This window comes from Lolium perenne, chromosome 7 (genome assembly GCF_019359855.2).
Source record: "Lolium perenne isolate Kyuss_39 chromosome 7, Kyuss_2.0, whole genome shotgun sequence".
Lineage (NCBI taxonomy): Eukaryota > Viridiplantae > Streptophyta > Magnoliopsida > Poales > Poaceae > Lolium > Lolium perenne.
Genome location: NC_067250.2, coordinates 14,666,764 through 14,691,542, shown reverse-complemented (window position 1 = coordinate 14,691,542; position 24,779 = coordinate 14,666,764).

Sequence of the window (24,779 nt, the reverse complement as noted above, 5' to 3'; positions counted from 1 at the left end):
GCAGAGGTTTGTAGAACAGCAGCAAGTTTTCCCTTAAGTGGATCACCCAAGGTTTATCAAACTCAGGGAGGAAGAGGTCAAAGATATCCCTCTCATGCAACCCTGCAACCACAAAGCAAGAAGTCTCTTGTGTCCCCAACACACCTGATAGGTGCACTAGTTCGGCGAAGAGATAGTGAAATACAGGTGGTATGAATAAGTATGAGCAGTAGCAACGGTGCCAGAAAAATAGCTTGCTGGCGTGTAGTTGATGGTGGTAGTATTGCAGCAGTAGTAACACAGTGAAACAGTAAACAAGCAGTAGTAACGCAGCAGTATTTAGGAACAAGGCCTAGGGATTACACTTTCACTAGTGGACACTCTCAACATTGATCACATAACAGAACAGATAAATGCATACTCTACACTCTTGTTGGATGATGAACGCATTGCGTAGGATTACACGAACCCTCAATGCCGGAGTTAACAAGCTCCACAATTTGTTCATATTTAAGTAACCTTATAGTGTAAGATAGATCAAAAGACTAAACCAAGTACTAACATAGCATGCACACTGTCACCTTCATGCATATGTAGGAGGAATAGATCACATCAATATTATCATAGCAATAGTTAACTTCGCAATCTACAAGAGATCATGATCATAGCATAAACCAAGTACTAACACGGTGCACACACTGTCACCTTTACACACGTGCAGGAGGAATAGAACTACTTTAATAACTTTGCTAGAGTAGCACATAGATAAATTGTGATACAAACTCATATGAATCTCAATCATGTAAAGCAGCTCATGAGATTATTGTATTGAGGTACATAGGAGAGAGATGAACCACATAGCTACCGGTACAGCCCCGAGCCTCGATGGAGAACTACTCCCTCCTCATGGGAGCAGCAGCGGTGATGAAGATGGCGGTGGAGATGGCAGCGGTGTCGATGGAGAAGCCTTCCGGGGGCACTTCCCCGTTCCGGCGGCGTGCCGGAACAGAGACTCCTGTCCCCCAGATCTTGGCTTCGCGATGGCGGCGGCTCTGGAAAGTTTCTGTGGGTTTCGTCGAACGTATCAGGGTTTTCGCGATGGAGGCTTTAAATAGGCGGAAGGGCAGCCTCGGAAGGTCGAAGGGGCGCCGACACTATAGGGCGGCGCGGCCAGGGCCTGGGCCGCGCCGGCCTATGGTCTGGGCCCCCTGTGGGTCCACTCTGGCGACTCTCGGGTGTTCTGGATGCTTCCGGGCAAAATAGGAACCTGGGCGTTGATTTCGTCCAATTCCGAGAATATTTCGTTACTAGGATTTCTGAAACCAAAAACAGCAGAAAACAGGAACTGGCACTTCGGCATCTTGTAAATAGGTTAGTTCCAGAAAATGCACGAATATGACATAAAGTGTGCATAAAACATGTAGATAACATCAATAATGTGGCATGGAACATAAGAAATTATCGATACGTTTGAGACGTATCAGCATCCCCAAGCTTAGTTCTGCTCGTCCCGAGCAGGTAAAACGATAACAAAGATAATTTCTGGAGTGACATGCCATCATAACCTTGATCATACTATTTGTAAAGCATATGTAGCGAATGCAGCGATCAAAACAATGTATATGACATGAGTAAACAAGTGAATCATATAGCAAAGACTTTTCATGAATAGTACTTCAAGACAAGCATCAATAAGTCTTGCATAAGAGTTAACTCATAAAGCAATAATTCAAAGTAAAGGCATTGAAGCAACACAAAGGAAGATTAAGTTTCAGCGGTTGCTTTCAACTTGTAACATGTATATCTCATGGATATTGTCAACACAGAGTAATATAATAAGTGCAATATGCAAGTATGTAGGAATCAATGCACAGTTCACACAAGTGTTTGCTTCTTGAGGTGGAGAGAAATGGGTGAACTGACTCAACAATAAAAGTAAAAGAATGGTCCTCCATAGAGGAAAAGCATCGATTGCTATATTTGTGCTAGAGCTTTGATTTTGAAAACATCAAAACAATTTTGTCAACGGTAGTAATAAAGCATATGTATCATGTAAATTATATCTTACAAGTTGCAAGCCTCATGCATAGTATACTAATAGTGCCCGCACCTTGTCCTAATTAGCTTGGACTACCGGATCATCACAATGCACATGTTTTAACCAAGTGTCACAAAGGGGTACCTCTATGCCGCCTGTACAAAGGTCTAAGGAGAAAGCTCGCATTGGATTTCTCGCTATTGATTATTCTCAACTTAGACATCCATACCGGGACAACATAGACAACAGATAATGGACTCCTCTTTTATGCATAAGCATGTAACAACAATTAATAATTTTCTCATATGAGATTGAGGATATTTGTCCAAAACTGAAACTTCCACCATGAATCATGGCTTTAGTTAGCGGCCCAATGTTCTTCTCTAACAATATGCATGCTTAACCATAAGGTGGTAGATCTCTCTTACTTTCGACAAGACGAACATGCATAGCAACTCACATGATATTCAACAAAGAATAGTTGATGGCGTCCCCAGAAACATGGTTATCGCACAACAAGCAACTTAATAAGAGATAAAGTGCATAAGTACATATTCAATACCACAATAGTTTTTAAGCTATTTGTCCCATGAGCTATATATTGCAAAGGTGAATGATGGAATTTTAAAGGTAGCACTCAAGCATTTTACTTTGGAATGGCGGAGAAATACCATGTAGTAGGTAGGTATGGTGGACACAAATGGCATAGTGGTTGGCTCAAGTATTTTGGATGCATGAGAAGTATTCCCTCTCGATACAAGGTTTAGGCTAGCAAGGTTTATTTGAAACAAACACAAGGATGAACCGGTGCAGCAAAACTCACATAAAAGACATATTGAAAACATTATAAGACTCTACACCGTCTTCCTTGTTGTTCAAAACTCAATACTAGAAATTATCTAGACCTTAGAGAGACCAAATATGCAAACCAAATTTTAGCATGCTCTATGTATTTCTTCATTAATAGGTGCAAAGCATATGATGCAAGAGCTTAAACATGAGCACAACAATTGCCAAGTATCACATTACCCAAGACATTTATAGCAATTACTACATGTATCATTTTTCAATTCCAACCATATAACAATTTAACGAAGAAGAAACTTCGCCATGAATACTATGAGTAGAAACTAAGGACATACTTGTCCATATGCTACAGCGGAGCGTGTCTCTCTCCCACAAAGTGAATGCTAGGATCCATTTTATTCAAACAAAACAAAAACAAAAACAAACCGACGCTCCAAGCAAAGCACATAAGATGTGACGGAATAAAAATATAGTTTCAGGGGAGGAACCTGATAATGTTGTCGATGAAGAAGGGGATGCCTTGGGCATCCCCAAGCTTAGACGCTTGAGTCTTCTTGATATATTCAGGGGTGAACCACCGGGGCATCCCCAAGCTTAGACCTTTCACTCTTCTTGATCATAATATATCATCCTCCTCTCTTGACCCTTGAAAACTTCCTCCACACCAAACTCGAAACAAACTCATTAGAGTGCATAATCAAAAACTCACATGTTCAGAGGTGACACAATCATTCTTAACACTTCTGGACATTGCTCAAAGCTACTGGAAGGTAATGGAACAAAGAAATCCACCCAACACAGCGAAAGAAGCAATGCGAAATAAAAGGCAGAATCTGTCAAAACAGAACAGTCCGTAAAGACGAATTTTAAAATGGCACCAGACTTGCTCAGATGAAAATGCTCAAATTGAATGAAAGTTGCGTACATATCTGAGGATCACTCACGTAAATTGGCATAAGTTTCTGAGTTACCTACAGAGAATTAGGCCCAGATTCGTGACAGCAAGAAATCTGTTTCTGCGCAGTAATCCAAATGTAGTATTGACTTTACTATCAACGACTTTACTTGGCACAACAAAACACAAAACTAAGATAAGGAGAGGTTGTTACAGTAGTAAACAACTTCCAAGACACAAATATAAAACAAAGTACTGTAGCAAAATAAACACATGGGTTATCTCCCAAGAAGTTCTTTCTTTATAGCCATTAAGATGGGCTCAGCAGTTTTAATGATGCACTCGCAAGAAATAGTATTTGAACCAAAAGAGAGCATCAAGAGGCAAATACAAAACACATTTAAGTCTAACATGCTTCCTATGCATAGGAATCTTGTAAATAAACAAGTTCATGAAGAGCAAAGTAACAAGCATTGGAAGATAAAACAAGTATAGCTTCAAAAATTTCAGCACATAGAGAGGTGTTTTAGTAACATGAAAATTTCTACAACCATATTTTCCTCTCTCATAATAACTTTCAGTAGCATCATGAGCAAACTCAACAATATAACTATCACATAAAGCATTCTTATCATGAGTCTCATGCATAAAATTATTACTCTCCACATAAGCATAGTCAATTTTATTAGTAATAGCGGGAGCAAATTCAACAAAGTAGCTATCATTATTATTCTCATTATCAAATATAGGAGGCATATTGTAATCATAATCAAATTTATCCTCCATAACAGGCGGTACTAAAAGACCAATATCATTATCATAAATAGGAGGCAAAGTATCATCAAAGTAAATTTTCTCCTCAATGCTTGGGGGAATAAAAAGATCATGAAAACCAGCTTCCCCAAGCTTAGAACTTTCTATATTATTATCAACAATGGTGTTCAAAGCGTTCATACTAATATTACTACCAGCATGCAAATAAGATTCCATAGGTTTTTTAATTTTTGCATCAAACAATCCATGTTTTAAATCAGGAAATAGAAATAGAAGCTCATTCTTGTCCATTATGCCAAACTAGTGTAAACAAGAAACAAAAAGATGCAATTGCAGGATCTAAAGGAAATAGCTTTGAGTACTTACAACGGCGAAAATAGCTTAGTAGCCGAGATCCGGAGTGTGAGTACCTTTTACCTTTCCTCCCCGGCAACGGCGCCAGAAAATAGCTTGATGCTGTCCAGGACTGGCGCGTGGTTGACGAGGGAGGAAATCCCTATTGTGTAGCTTTCTGGTCCCCGGCAACAGCGCCAGAAAATAGCTTGATGTCTACGTTCCCCCTCCTTTCCTGTAGACAGTGTTGGGCCTCCAAGAGCAGAGGTTTGTAGAACAGCAGCAAGTTTTCCCTTAAGTGGATCACCCAAGGTTTATCGAACTCAGGGAGGAAGAGGTCAAAGATATCCCTCTCATGCAACCCTGCAACCACAAAGCAAGAAGTCTCTTGTGTCCCCAACACACCTAATAGGTGCACTAGTTCGGCGAAGAGATAGTGAAATACAGGTGGTATGAATAAGTATGAGCAGTAGCAACGGTGCCAGAAAAATAGCTTGCTGGCGTGTAGTTGATGGTGGTAGTATTGCAGCAGTAGTAACACAGTGAAACAGTAAACAAGCAGTAGTAACGCAGCAGTATTGTCAACACCCGGATTTTTAAGTCCAGGTGCCTATTATGCCATTCCTCGCAATCCCAGGAATATTGTTTTTGCGAGACATAATAGATTGATATCACAACACATCATTCATTACAACACATAATCGCCTTACAAATAAAGGATCACATGATCCAGTCTCATTACAATAATAGGAGTTCTATTTATTCATTACATAACACATAGCGGAAGCGAAAGTAGCGTAGTAGTAGTCCATCTATTCCACAGGCAACTGTTGACGTCAGGAGTGATCCTATTTGTCGTAGACGTCCTGCTGTCCTTCTTCCGGGTTCTGGTACTCCTCTTCATAGTCTGGCCATTTGAATAGCCAGGGACACAGCCATGAGTACTTTAAAGTACTCGCAAACTAATACTAAGGTAAATACTATCAACTATAGTAAGGGGGTTCTAAGCTCTAGTTTCATTTGCATAAAGCCAGTTTTATTTCGTAAACACTTTAATAATCAAAAACCTTCATTTGCTCAACTAACTCAAGTGGGAACATTAGTGTCATTCCCACAACTCAGTTGTGATTCAAAGTCAAAGTCACCTTTCAATTCAAATCACAAGTCACCATTCATATTTTTAGAAAAGTTCTGATGACGGAACAGTATGGCCTTTCCCACTGTCCATGACCGAGGACGCGGCTATTCGAATAGGTTTAACTCTGCAGAGGGTGTACACTTGTGCCACAACAATTGCAATAGTTCATCAGGGGTAACTGGCCCTGATTTATCGTACGCAGTACGCGAACTACCAATCCTAACCTTTCATTTACATACTCTAGTATAGGCACCTCTCCCCATGAGCTTGGCCTCCCGGTGAAAACCATGATCAACCCGGAATCGCACAGGGCTTGGGCCGGACATTCACCTCATTTCACGTCATTTCACATCACTTCACCAGTACGGAGGCAGCCTCAAGCATAACCCCTATGACGCTTGTTCAGAGGGAACCCATACTAAAATACATAAGTTTCCAGCTAAGCCTTACCCAGATTCAGGTATTGTGGGGGTACTTGTAAAATTGGAATGGTATCGCATCCGAACCCAACCATCAGTGTTTTAGTAAAATTCACCAAGTCATTCACCAGTCATATTCACCTTCAAAATCTCTCAATAGAATGACTCATCATTCCAAGGTTTTCAAAGTCATTTCAATTCACCAGTTCCCAACTAGAGTAGTCACTTTTAATATTGAGCACTAGCAACTAGTCATGAGGGGTGCTAAGTATCTTGGAGCTTGCTAGGCTAAGTGTGATTCTCTTGTACTACTCTATAATTCAACCAAGTGAATCATAAACCAAAAAGTACTTTGATAAAACAAAAGTAAATAAAGCTTGTAAGGTAAAACTGGGAAATAGGATCATAAGCATAAAGTAAATGGGGTAATGCCTTGCTCATGGTGAGCTTTGCACTTTGCAAGAGTATTATCTTGCAAGAAGATTAGCTTGCCTTGATTGGTGATGTGATCAAAGTTTTCTTGCTCTTCCTCTTGGTAGAAGACCCCTTCCTCTTGATAGTCTCCGGTACTAGCGTCTATAAATGAATACGAGGATACAATCACCAAACAACACTTAAGTAGTCTTATTTAGCCTTAATGGCTCACACAATGGATCTTAGCATCATTACTTAACATCTATTCACAAAGTATTCTAGGGTTTCTTTATTTAATATTAGGAGAAATAATTTCCTCTCTTTGAAAATTGGAAGTAGGGTTTATCTTTGGTTTGGAGAAATAATTTCCTCTCATTGAATTCTTCTTAAGATTTAATTTCTCTTATTAATAATATATGAGCTAGGTTGACCAAAGTCAACCTCTTCATACTTATCATTTGAGAAAATGATTTAAATGAGGTTCCATACCTCATGCCATTTAATCCTAGCATGATAGTGATTTAATGCCACCACATAACTCAATATGAGAGTATATAGACCTTGGTCACTACCTCATGTTGAATTACTTGAGAGCAAGATTTAAATGAGAGGAATACCTCTCATATGATTTAACACATAGTTGTAACTAATTTAGTAAAAACTACTATTGAGGTGATTCAATATTCTCAAATAACCAGGGATGATCCCATGTTGACCAAGGTCAACACTTCACACTTAGTATTTGAGAAAAGGGATTTAAATGAGATTCATCATCTCATGTGATTTAAATAACCATTGCAATTTAAATACTATGTTGATTTAAATTCTACAAGTGAGCAAGTATGAGCCTAAGCATTTAAAGGTCAACACATTACTTCATATCACTTGTGAGGATGATTTAAATGAGGTGCTACACCTCATAGATTTAAATTCTAAAATTTGAAATAGTTTAAATGGGCTAGTATTGACTACATAGCCAATAATTTGATTCTAGCCCATGATCATGTACAGAACCCATATCATATTTTTACATAGTAAATTAGGGTTTGTTAAATGTGAATTATTGCAATTGGATTCACTTCAAAATTCATAATGGTTGATTTTTAAGATTTATTTGAATTCAGAAAAGTATCTGTTTTGTTATTTTTTCTATTCAATAACTACACCACATATGAGGTTGAATCCAGTGGGGTTAGTTATGGCAAATCATAAGCTTTCCAGAACATTTGGATTTGCTAAATTTGAGTTTGTAGAATTTGAACTATTCAATTTATAGGACAGACCAGTATTGATTAACTGCTGAAACAAATTAATTCAAAAAGGGGAAGTGGGCTTAGGCGGGAAAATTAATGGGCCGCGAGATTTAAAACACAGCAGGCCAGCCCAGTAACGCTTCAGCGCGCCACCGCCAGCTGACAGTGGGACCCGCTGGTCAGTCTGTATTAAACCCGAAACGGTACCTGGCAGCGTGCGCCGTTAGATTAGATCGTGGATCGACGGCTGAGAGTCGTCGTTGCCGACGGGGGAGGAGAGCTCACTGCGCCGGCGGGGTAGGGGTTCGGCGGTGCGACGGAGGCTCCCGTGGTGCTCTGCGGGGTGCTGGGCGTCGTTGTCGAGGACGAGGGAGCGACGGGTACCGTCGGCGGGGCTCGGGGCGGCGTGAATTGGCGATGGTGATATGCGGACTCCGGCGGCCGTCGGCTTCGAATTGGAGTAACTCCGGTGAAATTGGGGCGAGGGAGGTGTTCGAGGAGGATCAGAAGGAAGAGTGGAGCGAGTTTGGTGTGGAAGGAGAAGGCTGAGGGGGTCTCTATTTATAGTATGAGGGGGTGGCCGTGGTGGAGCGGCTAGTCATCAATGGCGCCGGCGATTCAGGACGCGAAGGGGCAAGGCGATGGGGGCGTCGTGTAGGCGACGGCTAGGCGATGCTCAAGGCGTAGCTGTTGCGTCCAGGGCGCGATAGGATCGCTCGGGCGCGTGTGGGTTCTGCCACGGCGTGCGCGGCCAAAAGCGGAGGAGGACGGTGATGATGGTGCCTGCGCGGGCTAGGGAGCTTGTCTACGGGGTAGAGGCGAGGGAGGTGGTGCTCGATGCAGACGTAGGGATGCAGGAGGAGGACGAGGGCGACGGGTCGCGGCGTGCTCTGGCGCGTCCAGGGTTGGGTCGGGGCGCGGTCACCGCGTGCCTGGCACGGTCCTGGGCGTGCATGGGCGCGCCTGGTTCGGCCACTTGTGTGTGTCTCCTTGCGTAGGGATGGTACAGGCGTGCTTAGGGGAGTACATAGATGCTCGATGACAAGGTGAAAGAGAGAGGGGAGAGCCAGAGAGATGAGTGGCATGTGTGGCCGGCATGCACACGGCATGGATAGTTTAGGGCTTTTCCATGCTTAAAGCAGCCAGAGCAAGGACGTGTAGAGGTGCAGGGGTGTAGAGGGGTGATGATCATCACAAGTTAAAGGTGGTTTAGGCCAAAATCCTCTGGATAATAGCATGTAACAAGATTTCCAGATTATGCACACAAGGTGCTCGACACAATGGCCGCATGAAGCTTTTGTTCAAATTTTGGATTTCTTTTTGGTGGAGCATAATCATATAAATAAAGGGTTGGAATGGTGGTGGTGGTGTTCATTTTGGTGAAGATTTGCAAAGTTTCAAAAAATGGAGCATCTTCTCTTTAATTCAAAGTCTCCACTTGGCAATCTTATTCTGGTCAACCTGGTCAACTTCAGCAGGGATGGTCAACATGAAAGTTGTTGACCTTGACATGGTCTTGGATGACATGGTCATAGTTGACCAAGTTTAGTTGAAGAAAAGTCAAAGCCAGAGGGGTAAAGAGGGGATCATGTTAAAAATCACACAAATGACCATCATCACATGTGAGATGGTTTTGAGATTTCCTTTGCTTTGATTTTTGTTTCTTTGATGCAATTGTGTTTGTTTATCATATATAAGTATTCTACAAGCAATAGATCAAGCATTGGTGGCCTTGTTTGAAGATTTGCAATTTTGGCTAAGTGTATGTGAGGGAATTTTGGGGATTTTCTCCCTATTTGATTTCTCTCCATTTGAGTTGACTTTTGTTGACTCTAATGTGGTTCTTATTAGTTTAGAAACATATTCCAACCATTGAAACCAATTCAAATGGTCTTGTTCAAAGATTTGCAAAAATGGCTATAACACATAAGAGGTGATGTGTTAAATTTTATTATTTTTGTAAATTGTTCACCTTGCTTTACTTGGGCATGGGTTAGGGTCAATTTAGTGTTATATTAGGTTGAGAGATGGTTTCCCATCATTTGGTCAAGGTTTAGAGTCATAGGGCAAGAATTGGGTATTATGGCTATGTGTCACATATGCCTCTATGCATAAGTTGCATATGATTTTTAATTTGACTTGGCTTGACCCATTTGGTGTTGTTGAGTGTTGAAATGGTATATGGAAGTGATCCAACCATTCACAACAAGTATTAGGGTCAATATTCTCAAATTCACAAATTTGCACTTTTGCTCTCATATGCCTCTATGGCATTTTTAGTTTCTTTTTAATTTCTTTGGAAACCACTTGGATTTGGTTTGATAAGCCTTAGGTAAGGTGTATGAAGGTTTTCCAAACCTCTAAGCAAAGTAGAAAAGCTTAGGGTAAAGTTTTATAAAAATAGCCATAGGCACATATGCCTTTTTCTTATTTATTTTCCTTTTATTTTATTTTAACTAGGATGATGAAAAGAGGGGTGAGGTTTAGGGTTTAAGATCACTTCAAATACTAATAACAAGCAATCATAGCAATAGCACAAGAATTAAGCAAGATCACTATGTATCACACTTAATTGAATAAAAGTTTTTGTTGGTTCCAAAATTTGGAACTAGGGAAGTTCATTTGTTTTATTTTGAAATTTTTGGGATGTTACAAACCCTTCCCCCTTAAACAAATCTCGTCCCGAGATTTTAAGAAAGTTAGGTTCCTAAGAGAGATTGAGCATTTGATTAACAGGTAGACATACTTGGCATGGTCTGGGGTGCTTCCTGAGCTTCAGTGGCGGTCATGTGGTAGAGACGGCCGTTGTTGTTGTTCTGGTTCCTTCTTCCGGCAAAGCGGCGCTGTTGCTGAGCGGGTGCAGCGGTATTGGCGGCAATCCTGGCAAGCTTTTTGGGGCACTCATTGGAGAAGTGACCCACAACTCCACATTCATAGCAGTTGACGGTGGACTTGTCTTTGGGGATGACGGGGGTAGCATTGCTTCCAGTCCTTGGGGCAGTATTGGTGTTGTTGTTGTTCCCATTGTTGTTGCTGTGGTTGGGGTGGTTGTTGTTGTTGTTGTTGCCTCCGGGCTTCGGGGGTCCTCCGTTGTTGTTGGTGTAGTTGGGGCGATAATTCTGGGCAGGGGGCTTGTTGTATCTTGGGGTAAACCCTCCAGAAGAGTTGTTGCGGTACTTCTGGGTATGGTGGGATCCATTCTGGTTCATCATTCTGCGTTTGCGGTTCTCATTGGCCTGATGCAGCTTTCCTTCCATCTGTATGGCTGAGTCCACGAGGGCTTCTAAGTCAGCGAACGGAACTAGGGAAGTTCATTTGTTTTATTTTGAAATTTTTGGGATGTTACAAGTATTTAGGAACAAGGCCTAGGGATTACACTTTCACTAGTGGACACTCTCAACATTGATCACATAACAGAACAGATAAATGCATACTCTACACTCTTGTTGGATGATGAACGCATTGCGTAGGATTGCACGAACCCTCAATGCCGGAGTTAACAAGCTCCACAATTTGTTCATATTTAAGTAACCTTATAGTGTAAGATAGATCAAAAGACTAAACCAAGTACTAACATAGCATGCACACTGTCACCTTCATGCATATGTAGGAGGAATAGATCACATCAATATTATCATAGCAATAGTTAACTTCGGAATCTACAAGAGATCATGATCATAGCATAAACCAAGTACTAACACGGTGCACACACTGTCACCTTTACACACGTGCAGGAGGAATAGAACTACTTTAATAACTTTGCTAGAGTAGCACATAGATAAATTGTGATACAAACTCATATGAATCTCAATCATGTAAAGCAGCTCATGAGATTATTGTATTGAGGTACATAGGAGAGAGATGAACCACATAGCTACCGGTACAGCCCCGAGCCTCGATGGAGAACTACTCCCTCCTCATGGGAGCAGCAGCGGTGATGAAGATGGCGGTGGAGATGGCAGCGGTGTCGATGGAGAAGCCTTCCGGGGGCACTTCCCCGTTCCGGCGGCGTGCCGGAACAGAGACTCCTGTCCCCCAGATCTTGGCTTCGCGATGGCGGCGGCTCTGGAAAGTTTCTGTGGGTTTCGTCGAACGTATCAGGGTTTTCGCGATGGAGGCTTTAAATAGGCGGAAGGGCAGCCTCGGAAGGTCGAAGGGGCGCCGACACTATAGGGCGGCGCGGCCAGGGCCTGGGCCGCGCCGGCCTATGGTCTGGGCCCCCTGTGGGTCCACTCTGGCGACTCTCGGGTGTTCTGGATGCTTCCGGGCAAAATAGGAACCTGGGCGTTGATTTCGTCCAATTCCGAGAATATTTCGTTACTAGGATTTCTGAAACCAAAAACAGTAGAAAACAGGAACTAGCACTTCGGCATCTTGTTAATAGGTTAGTTCCAGAAAATGCACGAATATGACATAAAGTGTGCATAAAACATGTAGATAACATCAATAATGTGGCATGGAACATAAGAAATTATCGATACGTTTGAGACGTATCAGAGAGTAATAATTTTATGCATGAGACTCATGATAAGAATGCTTTATGTGATAGTTATATTGTTGAGTTTGCTCATGACACTACTGAAAGTTATTATGAGAGAGGAAAATATGGTTGCAAAAATTTTCATGTTACTAAAACACCTCTCTATGTGCTGAAAATTTTAAAGCTACACTTGTTTTATCTTTCTATGCTTGTTGCATTATGCTTCTTGAACTTGTTTATTTACAAGATTCCTATGCATAGGAAGCATGTTAGACTTAAAGTTGTTTTGAATTTGCTTCTTGATGCTCCCTTTTGCTTCAAATACTATTTCTTGCGAGTGCATCATTAAAATTGCTGAGCCCATCTTAATGGCTATAAAGAAAGAACTTCTTGGGAGATAACCCATGTGTTATTTTGCTACAGTACTTTGTTTTATATTTGAGTCTTGGAAGTTGTTTACTACTGTATCAACCTCTCCTTATCTTAGTTTTGTATTTTGTTGTGCCAAGTAAAGTCTTTGATAGTAAGGTTCATACTAGATTTGGATTACTGCGCAGAAACAGATTTCTTTGCTGTCACGAATCTGGGCAAAATTCTCTGTATGTAACTCAGAAAATTATGCCAATTTACGTGAGTGATCCTCAGATATGTACGCAACTTTCATTCAATTTGAGAATTTTCATTTGAGCAAGTCTGTTGCCCTTTTAAAATTCGTCTTTACGGACTGTTCTGTTTTGACAGATTCTGCCTTTTATTTCGCATTGTTTCGTTTGCTATGTGGGATGGATTTCTTTGTTACATTGACTTCCAGTAGCTTTGGGCAATGTCCAGAAGTGTTAAGAATGATTGTGTCACCTCTGAACATGTGAATTTTTAATTATGCACTAACCCTCTAATGAGTTTGTTTCGAGTTTGGTGTGGAGGAAGTTTTCAAGGGTCAAGAGAGGAGGATGATATACTATGATCAAGAAGAGTGAAAGCTCTAAGCTTGGGATGCCCCGGTGGTTCACCCCTGCATATTTTAAGAAGACTCAAGCGTCTAAGCTTGGGGATGCCCAAGGCATCCCCTTCTTCATCGACAACATTATCAGGTTCCTCTAGTGAAACTATATTTTTATTCCGTCACATCTTATGTGCTTTACTTGGAGCGTCTGTTTGTTTTTGTTTTGTTTGAATAAAGTTGGATCCTAGCATTCATTGTGTGGGAGAGAGACACGCTCCGCTATTGCATATGGACACATATATCCTTAGCTTTACTCATAATATTCATGGCGAAGGTTGAACTGCTTCGTTAAATTGATATATGGTTGGAAACGGAAAAGAGCCGATCCACCCATGATCCGTACGGGGTGTACGAATATATGGTGGTCCTGCTTGATCAAAATAAAGCTAAAACGACCTACTACGATTTAGGGTTTTCACCACATAATCGGAACATCCTACTCGTGATTGAGCCTGGCGGCCACGCACGGTGATCGTAAGCCGACCCTAGACAAGGCCTAAAAACCAACACGAGGTTGATCCCCGGAACATCCTGTCTAGGGCTAGCAAACTACACCCTACGCGCCACAGGATCCTTCAACCCGTTTGTAAGGCCTAACTATGCAGATATTAAACTAATCCTTGAAGAACAAGGAGCAACCATAACGGATCGGATCTACTAAATAATGATCAAGCGGGGTGCCGCCCTTACACCTAAGATAGGCGTAAGGGCGGCTAGATGTCTAAGGGTTGCACGACGATAGCATATGATACGATGAACAATGCTAACCCTAACACATCTAAGATAACTACGTTGCTCGCCATCAAAAAGGCTTCAGCACGAGCAACGCATGGACAGCGAATAAACTTGTACTGCCTAGATCGCAAGATGCGATCTAGGCAGCATGATGCTTACCCGGAAGAAACCCTCGAGACAAGGGAGTTGGCGATGCGCCTAGATTGGTTTGTGGTGAACGTGATTGTTGTTTATTTCATAAACCCTAGACACATATTTATAGTCCGTAGACTTTCTAATCGTGGGAATAATCCCAACCGGGCACGAGCCAAACTCTAACTAACCGACACGTATCCTACTATATTACAGATACATGGGCAAACTAGCCCAAACTTTGCATATAAGGCCGATTCACGTATTTCTTCCATGTATATTCTTCAAGCCCATCTTGACCGCGGCCCACCTCTGACTCGGTCAAATTCTGGTGATAACACCTGCTCAGTGGCGGTCGCGTCAGCGCTACTTACCAGTGGGTTTCCGTCGGAATCGACGGTTTCCCCGATGAAGATGTGTATGCCGCCGATTGGGACGATGGAGAGCTTGACGGGGTTAGTCTTAGCCGGAATCCAGCACTCATCCGGAGGGACGATCGGAAGGTTTCCGGCGTAAAGAACACGCCCCACCGCGATCGTGTCGTCGTAGCTTCGCATGGCGGAACCCTCCCGGTTCTGGCCTACAAACACCGCAGGCCCCACGGTGGGCGCCAACTGTCGTTGCCTGTTCGACGGTACCTCGGAGGAGGGATCCTCACGAGGGGGAAAAGAAGTAGGGGCCATAGGGCGGAGTGCACTCGGGATGGTGGTACGCGATTTACCCAGCTTCGGAACACCTGCACGAGGACAGGGCCTACTGCTGCTTGTCTGGAATTATCTGGGCGCTTTCGCGTTGTTACAATGAGTTGTGGTTATGCCTCTAGGGCTCCCGGGATCCGGCTTATATAGCACGCACGGATCTAGGGTTTACATGGAGAGTCCTAGCCGGAATACAAGTTGCCTAACTACGGTACAATATCTTACCGTGTACGTCAAGGATCCGCCTTCCTTCTTGGCCATGCTGGATCCAGATACTTTATGGGCTTCCATGGATCTGGCCTCCTTCGTAGGTCGGTTGAGATCCGGCTCCTTGTTCCTGGGCTGGACTTCATCCTTCATGATCAACTGCAACTGGGCCGCCCGATGGGCCACATGCCACCATCACCGTCTGTGGGCCACCCGGGCTTGCCGGATCCAGGCCATGTCGTTGATATACCCATAAAGTATACCCACAACAAACTGCATGGGTGTCGCATCCATCACGGTGGCAGGGCAGGGACATCGTCGGGCTCGGGTGGGTCGATCATGGCATGAGCAACAACAGTATGTCGTGAGCGCAGCACATGCCCATCTGTACCATAGGTCCAGCTGCACTTACACCGTCACAAAGGTCCCTCGCACTGACCGTCAAATCTGCCCACCGTACTCCACTGGCTGATACTACTCCCATACGGTCAGTGGCGGACGCAGGAAAGAATTAGAGGGGAGGCACACCTCGAATTTTTTTTTTGCGCCTCCCAAATTGTGACAAACGGTTGCCAAATGAACAATATATAAAACAAATTGATTGTCAACATTAAAATTCAATAGATATATCAAAGTTGGACGATTACAATACAAATAGTTCAAAACATGAAAAGAAAATAAGCATTTGGCTGAAATAGGAATCCTTTTCCCCGAATCATGTGGAAGAAAATGAGTATCATATGATCTTGCATTTGGTTGTTGCATAAATTTTAATTTCACACTCGGAATCGGAATCAAGGCACGCCAATAAAAACCTACCATCTTCAGTTTCTTCATTATCTACAACCTAATGTGCTGAAGAAGATGCAATTTTCTTTACTTCATCTTTCTAGAAAAGCGACGCAATTTGACTTTTACTCTTTATTTCTACACAATACAAACATTAAAAAATTGGCAATTTAGCAATTTTATGTGTTACACACTCAGTCATGTACATAGACAGTGAGCTGTGAGCAGAAAACACAGAGAATAGGGGCTCACCACTGGTAGAAAAACAGGCTTCCGGTGAGCCCCATAAGTCGCGAAGCTATAGGAACCGCGACTAATGGGACCTTTAGTCGCGGTTCGGGAGGCGAACCGCGACCAAAGGCCTGGGCCCAGGGCGCTCGGTGGCCAGCCGGTGCACGTGGGGGTCTTTAGTCGCGGTTGGCCTGGCCAACCGCGACTAAAGGTGCCCGAAGGCCTTTAGTTGCGGTTGGCCAGGCCAACCGGGACTAAAGCCCCTCCCCTATATATACCCATCCAGCAGCCAACACTTAGCCATTTGGAGCCATTCTCTTCACAAACTTCACAAGTGGGTGTTAGGTTTGCTTTTGGTTCCTCTTATGCACATAAGGTGTTTGATGAAATGCCCCAAGAGCATGAAACAAACATGATATGAAGTGTTGGAGCCACACTTGAGCTTTCTCATTTATTTTTTCCTCCTCGATCGCGGTTAGCAACTTGAACCTTTGATGTGTCGTTGATAAAATATGCATGTGTGTGTAGTTCATTGTTTAATTTATATTGTTTGTAGCTAGTTAGTTTAACAAATGCATGATGGTTAATTATATATTTTATATTATAATAATGCAGATGAATCGACAATGGATGTACGGTAACCGACTCTCCGGCGAGTTCGATGCACGGGTTTGAAAGATTTCCTCGTAGTGGCTAATGCGAACAAGCAGGGGGTTTTGTTATCTATCCATGTGTTAACTGTAAGAATCAGAAGGGTTACTCTTCCTCAAGAGATGTTCACATGCACCTGCTTCGGCACGGTTTCATGCCAAGCTATAATTGTTGGACCAAGCATGGAGAAAGAGGGGTTATAATGGAAGAAGATGAAGAAGGGGATGATTTCATCGATGAAAGCTATCTTGCTCATTTCGGTGATACTTTCATGGAGGATGCTGAAGGTGAAGGGGAAGGTGAAGGGGAAGGTGAAGAAGAGGCACGTGATGATCCCGTTGATGATCTTGGTCGGACCATTGCTGATGCACGGAGACGGCTGCGAAACTGAAAAAGAGAGGGAGAATTTGGATCGCATGTTAGAGGATCACAGGAAGGCGCTGTACCCCGGATGCGATGATGGTCTGAAAAAGCTGGGCTGCTGCTGGATTTGCTGAAATGGAAGGCACAGGCAGGTGTAGCTGACTCGGCATTTGAAAACTTGCTGAAAATGTTGAAGAATATGTTTCCAAAGAATAACGAGTTGCCTTGCTGTACGAAGCAAAGAAGGTTGTACGCCCTCTAGGTTTAGAGGTTACGAAGATACATGCATGCATCAACGTTGCATCCTCTACCGCGGTGAATACGAGAATTTGAATGAATGCCGGTATGCCTTTGCATTGCGTTATAAGATCAGAGGCGATGACCCTGGTGACGATGTTGAGGGCCGAGAAACCCAGGAAGAGGGTTCCCGCCAAGGTGATGTGGTATGCTCCTATAATACCACGGTTGAAACGTCTGTTCAGGAACAAAGAGCATGCCAAGTTGTTGCGATGGCACAAAGAGGACCGTAAGTCGGACGGGGAGTTGAGACACCCCGCAGATGGAACGCAATGGAGAAAGATCGACAGAGAGTTCAAAGATTTTGCAGCTGACGCAAGGAACATAAGATTTGGTCTAAGTACGGATGGCATGAATCCTTTTGGCGAGCAGAGCTCCAGCCATAGTACCTGGCCCGTGACTCTATGCATCTACAACCTTCCTCCTTGTTTGTGCATGAAGCGGAAGTTCATTATGATGCCAGTGCTCATCCAAGGTCCGAAGCAACCCGGCAACGACATCGATGTGTACCTAAGGCCATTAGTTGATGAACTTTTACAGCTGTGGGGCAGACCTGGTGTCCGTGTGTGGGATGAGCACAAAGAAGAGGAATTTGACCTACGAGCGTTGCTTTTCGTAACCATCAATGATTGGCCTGCTCTTAGTAACCTTTCGGGACTGTCAAATAAGGGATACAATGCATGCACGCACTGCTTACATGAGACTGAAAGTGTACATTTGCCAAATTGTAAGAAGAACGTGTACCTTGGGCATCGTCGATTTCTTCCGAAAGGTCATCCAGTAAGAAAGAAAGGCAAGCATTACAACGGCAAGGTAGATCACCGGCCGAAGCCTGCGGAACACACTGGTGCTGAGGTATTTGATATGGTCAAGGATTTGAAAGTCATCTTTGGAAAGGGTCCTGGCGGACAATCAGTTCCGAAGGGAGCTGACGGGCACGTAGCCATGTGGAAGAAGAAATCTATAATCTGGGAGCTAGAATATTGGAAAGTCCTAGAAGTCCGCTCTGCAATCGACGTGATGCACGTTACGAAGAATATTTGCGTGAACATCCTAAGCTTCTTGGGCGTGTATAGGAAGTCAAATGATACAAAGGAAGCACGGCAGGACCAGCAAAGTTTGAAAGACCCTGATGACCGGCATCCGGAACGGTTTCAAGGTCGTGCCAGCTACGCTCTGACCAAAGAAGAGAAGGTCATCTTTTTTGAATGCCTGAGCAGTATGAAGGTCCCGTCAGGATTCTCGTCCAATATAAAGGGAATAATAAACATGGCGGAGAAAAAGTTCCAAAACCTGAAGTCTCACGACTGCCACGTGATTATGACGCAATTGCTTCCGATTGCTTTGAGGGGGCTCCTGCCGGAAAAAATTAGAAAGGGGAAAAGAAGTTGCCCAGCTCGGGGAACAAAGTAAACAATCGATCGCCCCGCTCATAGTGCAAGCCGCCGGTCCGGATGCCCCCGATATCATAGCAGCTGCGGCAGCACATGGATTGACTGTAACGAGTGCCAGAGAACAAGCGGCCGACTTAGGTATCACTCTTCATGCACTGTTAGGCCTTGATGAGGCGCCAATGAAGGACGTAGTATTTACATATGTGAAGAATGGCCCTCTCGTCGAGCCTGCGCAGGAAGAGGATCTACCTCGACAAATGAAAGGTGTGCTAAATTGGTACAAGGGTTACATAAAACATAAAAACTCCAAAGACTATATTTATGCGGAAGTTAGATATGAGCATCACTTCAAACATTACTATATAACAATTCATCGGAGTGAATTGTTCCAGCTGTTCAATCTGCGCGAGCTCGACAAATCTATCATCAGTTGCTACGTTCTGTAAGTGATTTATTAATTTCTACCCCATCTCGTTCATTGCCTGCACTATATATATATTGTCCTAACTATCTTGTTGTGTACGCTATTATGCAGAATGAAGAAGCGGGAAATGCGAATAAGGAACATCCATGATGTTGGGTTCATTGACCCACAAATCGTTAATTCATATGTGTTAGAACACCACCCCGCCGACGTGGAGGATGACCTGTGGCGGTTTTTTAGAAAACAGAAACTCAAAAGTGATATTCTATTTCCTTACCATTTTGGGTGAGTGTTTCTGTCTTGAGCACATTCTCTTTTGTTTACTCCATGCATGGTATGTGGCTAATCGATGGTACAAGGCTTTGGCTAGCAAGGTTGTTTGAAGCAAACACAAGTATAAACCGGTACAGCAAAACTTACATAAGAACATATTGCAAGCATTATAATACTCTACACTGTCTTCCTTGTTGCTCAAACACTTCTACCAGAAAATATCTAGACCTTAGAGAGACCAATCATGCAAACCAAATTTCAACAAGCTCTACGGTAGTTCTCAACTAATAGATTTAAACTACATGATGCAAGAGCTTAAACATGATTTACTTGAGAGCTCAAAACAATTGCCAAGTATCAAATTATTCAAGACAATATACCAATTACCACATGAAGCATTTTCTGTTTCCAACAAAATAACAATAAGTGTTGCGGCTTTCAGCTTTCGCCATGAACATGAAAAATAAAACTAAGAACACAAGTGTTCAAATGAAAAAGCGGAGCGTGTCTCTCTCCCACACAAGCATGTTAGGATCCGATTTATTAAGAAAACTTAAAATAACAAACGAGAATAAAAGCACACGGACGCTCCAAGTAAAGCACAAACGATGTGACGGAATTAAAATATAGTTTCACTAGAGGTGACCTGATAAGTTTGATGAAGAAGGGGATGCCTTGGGCATCCCCAAGCTTAGACGCTTGAGTATTCTTGAAATATGCAGGGATGAACCACGGGGGCATCCCTAAGCTTAGACTTTTCACTCTTCTTGATCATATTATATCATCCTCCTCTCTTGATCCTTGAAAACTTCCTTCACACCAAACTCAAAGCAATCTCATTAGAGGGTTAGTGTATAATAAAAAATTCACATGTTCAGCAAGGACACAATCATTCCCAACACTTCTGGACATTACCCAAGGCTACTGAAATTTAATGGAGCAAAGAAATCCACTCAAACACAGTAAAAGAGGCAATGCGAAATAAAAGGCAGAATCTGTCAAAAACAGAACAATCCGTCAAGACGAATTTTTTCGAGGCACTTAACATGCTCAGATGGAAAAGCTCCAGTTGAACGAAAGTTGCGTACATATCTGAGGACACGCATGAATTTTTTCAGGATTTTACGATTCTTCTACAGAGAGAAAAGTTCAAATTCGTGATAGCTAAAAATCTGTTTCTGCGCAAAAATCCAAATCTAGTATCAACTTTCTATCAAAGACTTTACTTGGCACAATAATGCAAGAAAATAAAGATACAAAGGTATTGCTACAGTAGTTACAAGCACCTTGACTCAATTATAAAACAAAAATTGCAGAAATAAAATAATGGGTTGTCTCCCATAAGCGCTTTTCTTTAACGCCTTTCAGCTAGGCGCAGAAAGTGTAAATCAAGTAACATCAAGAGAAGAAGCATTAACAGAGGAGTTGAGAGTTTTAGGCTCACTATCCTCCTCAAATAAATTTTCAGAAACTCCTCTTTCATTACTTTTAGGCTCACTATCCTCCTCAAATAAATTTTCAGGAACAATCCAATCAAAATTATTTTCTAGTGCCTCATGCATTCCTATGAGCTTATAAGGTATTGGTACTTTAGTCTCCCCCTCACAATTGGCTTCATTAGTGTACTTTAGCCTATATTTTCCATCCTTTCAAGGGTATTTGCAACATTGATATAAAAGCCAAGCATCTTATGTTGAATAAAGACTTTCCTAGCTTCCCTAGCTACATCACCAAATTCTTTAAGAAGGGTTTCTAAAACAAAATCTTTCTTCTCTCCTTCTTCCATATCACGGAGTGTAAGAAACATATGTTACATTATAGGATTAAGATTAACAAATCTAGCTTCCAACATGTGCACTAAAGAGGCAGTAGCAATTTCATAATTAGGAGCAAGTTCCACCAAGGATCTATCTTCAAAATCTTCAACCTTACTAACATGATTGAAAAATTCTTCTATATTATCTCTTCCAGTGATAGACCCACTCCCTACCGATATATCTTTCAAAGTGAACTTAGGGAGAAGCATGCTGAAATAAACAAGGGTAAACCGATAAATAAAGTAAATGCGAGTAACTAATTTTTTTGTGTTTTTGATATAAAGAAAGCAAACAAGACAGAAAATAAAATAAAGCAAGACAATAAACAAAGTAAAGAGATTGGGTGTGAGAGACTCCCCTTGCAGCGTGTCTTGATCTCCCCGGCAACGGCGCCAGAAAAGTAGTTGCTTGTGACGGTAAAGCACACGTCCGTTGGGAACCCCAAGAGGAAGGTATGATGAGTACATCAGCGAGTTTTCCCTCAGTAAGAAACCATGGTTATCGAACCAGTAGGAGATGAAGACCACGTGAAGGTTATTGGTAAAGGAGTGTAGTGCGGCGCAACACCAGGGATTCCGGTGCCAACGTGGAACCTGCACAACACAATCAAAGTACTTTGCCCCAACTTAACAGTGAGGTTGTCAATCTCACCGGCTTGCTAAAAACAAAGGATTAAACGTATGGTGTGGAAAATGATGTTTGCTTGTAGAAAACAAAAGAGAACAATGGTTGCAGTAGGTTGTATTTCAGATGTAAAAGAATAGACCGGGGTCCACAGTTCACTAGTGGTGTCTCTCCAATAAGATAAATAACATGTTGGGCAAACAAATTACACTTGGGAAATTGACAAATAGAGAGGGCATAACAATGCACATACATATCATGATGACTACTATGAGATTTACTTAGGGCATTACGAAAAAGAACATAGACCGCCATCCAGCATGCATCTATGCCTAAAAAGTCCACCTTCGGGTTAGCATCCGCACCCCTTCCAGTATTAAGTTGCAATCAACAGACAATTGCATTAAGTACTGTGCGTAATGTAAACAATACAAATATCGTTAGACAAAGCACTGATGTTTTATCCCTAGTGGCAACAGCACATCCACAACCTTAGGGGTTGCTGTCACTCCACAGATTCAATGGAGACATGAACCCACTATCTAGCATAAACACTCTCTCTTGGAGTCACAAGTATCAACTTGGCCAGAGCCTCTACTAGCAACGGAGAGCATGCAAGATCATAAACAACACATATATGATAGATCAATAATCAACTTGACATAGTATTCCATATTCATCGGATCCCAACAAACACAACATGTAGCATTACAAATAGATGATCTTGATCATGATAGGCAGCTCACAAGATCTAAACATGATAGTACAAGAGGAGAAGACAACCATCTAGCTACTGCTATGGACCCGTAGTCCAAGGATGAACTACTCACGCATCAGTCCGGAGGCGGGCATGGTGATGTAGAGCCCTCCGGTGATGATTCCCCTCTCCGGCAGGGTGCCGGAGGAGATCTCCTGAACCCCCCGAGTTAGGGTTGACGGCGGCGGCGTCTCTGGAACTGTTATAGTATTTTGGCTCTCGGTGCTAGGGTTTTCGGGGACGAAGGAATAAATAGGCGAAGGGGCAGCATCGGGGGAGCCAGGGGGCTCCCTCCCCACATGTCGGCGCGAGGGGCCCCACAGCCGCGCCACCCTATGGTGTGGGCCCCCTGCTGGCCTTCCTCGACTCTTCTTCGGTCTTCTGGAACACTCCGTGAAAAATAGGGCCGTGGGCTTTTGTTTCGTCCAATTCCGAGAATATTTGTAAACTAGCTTTTCTGAATCAAAAACAGCAGAAAATAGGAACTGGCAATGTGGCATCTTGTTAATAGGTTAGTCCCAGAAAATGCATAAAAACATTTAAAAGTGTGAATAAAACATGTAGGTATTATCATAAAACTAGCATGGAACATTAGAAACTATAGATACATTGGAGACGTATCACTCGCCATGATCTCCACTCCCCCTCTGCACGCCCTCTGTCGAGCCGAGCACCCCTTTAAATCCTTCACGATTCCCTCTCTATCCCCCTCTTTCCAGCTCCAAAGACATCGCTAGGCTGTCGAAATCTCACGTCAGAGCTTTTTCGGCCATCGCGATGCCGTCACCGATTTCGGCCATTCTAGGAGGTCCCAGGCCCCGTTCTTCCCTACCATCTCTTCCTTTCTCTCGCGCTCCCTCTGATGCCCTACTCCGCTTGATTCTGCAGCCGAGGTCGAGCCCGCGAAGACAAACCAAGTAGGTCGTCGTTCCATATGCTCCGCGACGCCGACCAAGGACGGGAGAATTTACGCCGTCCACGCCCTCGTATTTTTCGTGACGCGCCACACATCGTCCGCCACCTCCCACACTCCAAAGACCACCGGAAACATCGCCGCCATCATCATCTTCCTCAGCGCTGAACATACCAACCATCACACACAACGCCACGTCATCGCCACCTCACCGCCATGCAAACCCCATGCAGGTCAACCCATTTTCCAGTCAATTTTTGACCTATACCGATATCTTCAAATCTGTGCCATCCACCAGTAGATCAACGACGTAAAGTAGATCACTTAGGGCCTGTCCCCACTCTATTTTCGTATGAACAGTTTCCTATAGTTCGCACATTGCAAAAATCATAACTGGAGCTCCGTAACTCCAAAATTTACAAATTTTATGTCTATGAAATCCTTGAAACATAAGTAACACTTTGGAACAATGAAAATCTGAACTTACAGATGCTGAAAAATTATTCATATTTTAAATGCCTAGTTTAAGTTTTTTTTGCTATAAAATAAAATCTATAATCTCAAAATGAGTGATTCTTTTTTTTTGCATTAGATTTGTAACTTCATCTAGCATCCAGAGATGTCTCTGGTATGCTGGTTCATGTTTATGAAATTTTAGTTGCATTTATTTGCTAAATGCCCTTGTTTAACCATATAGAATACTATGCAAACCTTATTTAAATACTCCTTGGCGCCAACTATTTTACAAATTGGATATTGACAGAGAAATGATTTGATTAAATAATATTATCAGAAAACAAAAACGTGTGAATACATGACATGTATAGCATACTCTGCATGTGTGATGATTGTGACTGTGTATATTCAGTGCAATGTTGTTTGATCCTGTAGATTGTCCGGATTGTACCCACTGTTGTTGTGAGGATTGTGATACCAGCAAC